The following is a 2,147-nucleotide window of genomic DNA, read 5'->3' as shown; positions in this document are numbered from 1 at the left end:
GGGGTAGCGCCAAGAACAAACTGAACTCCCTGGTTGACCTCGTCTCGACCATCATCGACCCCTACTACATGAATATGAAGGATGAGAGCAAGAAGGACAAGGACACCTGACACAATATTTGGCATGAGAGACTAGATGAAGAACACGTCAAGTACGCGGCCAATGACGCGTACACAAGCTACGAGATGTACAGACGGATCGTTGACATGAGGAGGTGTCTTGTTCGCGCCCTAGCCGAGGGATCGAGCCACAGAGCGGTGGCGGGAGCGTCACAAGAAGTAGATGACTAGACGATCGTTTTTCCTACTTTAGAATGCATGCAATTGTTTATTGAGGTGTGTGCGAATGATCTGTATAATCACTTCTGTATTTGGATGTTTATTTCAGTTATATATATATATATATCCCTATATATAATAATAATAATAATAATAAAGCATGGATTGAGTCTCTCGGGTTCACCGTCACAATACGCTTCTTTCCATAAATTTACGCTTTCAGTATTTTCACCTATATTATTTTCTACATCCGAGGTGGTACTATTTACCTGCGTATACTATGTATATACGTTGATTGGGGAGTACACACGACGACGGCGGTGGTTGCTCGGAGCCACGAATGTGACAGTCCATACGTCTGAGTTTATTAATTGGGAACGGATCAACACGGCGGCTTGAGCGGCGGCAGCGGCGGCTTGAGTTTGCAGGGCCTGGGGGCAGAAGAGAGATGGAGGTCAGGGAAAGAAGAAGGGAGAAAAGAGGGGTGGTGCAGCAACCTAGCGAGGAGCTCGTTGGAGCTGGGCGAAGCCGGACTGGCACGGGAGATAGAGGGGTCCGACGCGGCGGTGCGAAATCCTTGCAAGTGGAGGCAAGCGTCGAAGCAGAGGACGAGAGGATCCCTGGCCTAATTTTGGAGTGCACTGAGCTTTCCAGATCCATCCCCTCCTAATTTTGGCGAGGTGGAGCACTCCAGCCACCTCCTAGCCCTACCATGGTGAGGCCTCCTTTCCCTCTCTCCCTGCCTGAGCCATAGGCTGGCGGCACTGAGGTTGATCTGCTCCTACACACACGGTTGCCGTGACATGGTGATAGCCACGCCCCACTTTTTCTTCCAATTCCTTGTTTTTGTGGTGAATGCATCCATGATTATTAGTTTCAACTATTGATTTTCAGTTCAATCAATCAAACCCATTATGATGCTGCTCTTTTACTTGTACAAACAAACTATTGTTCACTAAATTGAACAACTAGCTACTGGTGTCTCAAAGATTAAGCGCAGATTGGTGCTTATGGTCAGGCCTGCCTCAAGTAGAGGAAGAAGAGGAGGCCTGAAAGAGAGAGGCCGCAAGGTAGAAGCCTTTTGATTAGGAGGCAGTCAAGCAAGTTGGACGAACTGCTGATAAAGAGATATAAATTATATTCTGAATTTGTACCTAAAAAGCAGGATTGGGTCACAGATGTATGTTAGTTATGTCTCTCACCGTGTGTGGAAACAGTTATTGGTTATTTTCATCTTGTTTGTTGACATTGATGGTGTTGTCCATTGGTTTAACATAAATTTGTTCAAGCTAAAGATGAAGATGAACTTGTGGAAGAGGAAAAGAAATGACATGGTAGAAATTCGTTCACACATATCAGGGTCATAGTGAGAGGATTGATCTGCTTGATTCGCTCCTGATGGTCGGTGGATTGTTTCTGGTAGGGCTAAGAGTTCTGTGAAGGTAAGATTTTGATCGAACCTATTAAGCCGTACCACAAACAAATTACAGGAGAATCTGTTGTTTGGTCCAACCTATAAAGGTGCCATATATGCTCAGTTGCTCACAACAGTGCTAATATTAACAAGGTGAATAAACTCATGCTCTAGCGGAAGATATCCTTTATATTTTTGGGGTCACTCATTGTTGATTTGATAGGTCAAAAGCTCTTGCATGACTTTTAGCTTCCTGAAGGTCCGCTAAACTGTTCAGGTTCCCCATGAGTTTTTACTAGCCACATGTCAGATGGTGATAGTATGTTATACAACCTATACAAAAGCATAAGATGTGTTCCCAGATAACATCTTTCCTCCAAAATAATTTATATATCATCTAGACTTGGTTAGTTGTAACTTTTGCTTTCTGTTCTTTACACAAGCTTCTATGGTTC

The 2,147-nt window shown here is 44.3% G+C and overlaps 1 long non-coding RNA gene across 1 annotated transcript; it reads left to right on the top strand.

Annotated features, from left to right (window-relative positions):
- Positions 1–503: 503 nt before the first annotated feature.
- Positions 504–1,526, top strand: LOC123116704 (uncharacterized). The gene is made up of 2 exons (XR_006457154.1): positions 504–993; positions 1,297–1,526. It is a non-coding gene; the product is annotated as an uncharacterized lncRNA (long non-coding RNA).
- Positions 1,527–2,147: the final 621 nt, after the last annotated feature.

Source organism: Triticum aestivum, chromosome 1B, assembly GCF_018294505.1.
Source record: "Triticum aestivum cultivar Chinese Spring chromosome 1B, IWGSC CS RefSeq v2.1, whole genome shotgun sequence".
Classification (NCBI taxonomy): Eukaryota; Viridiplantae; Streptophyta; class Magnoliopsida; order Poales; family Poaceae; genus Triticum; species Triticum aestivum.
Note: the sequence above shows the minus strand (reverse complement) of the source record. Positions and strands in the feature narration are given on the sequence as shown.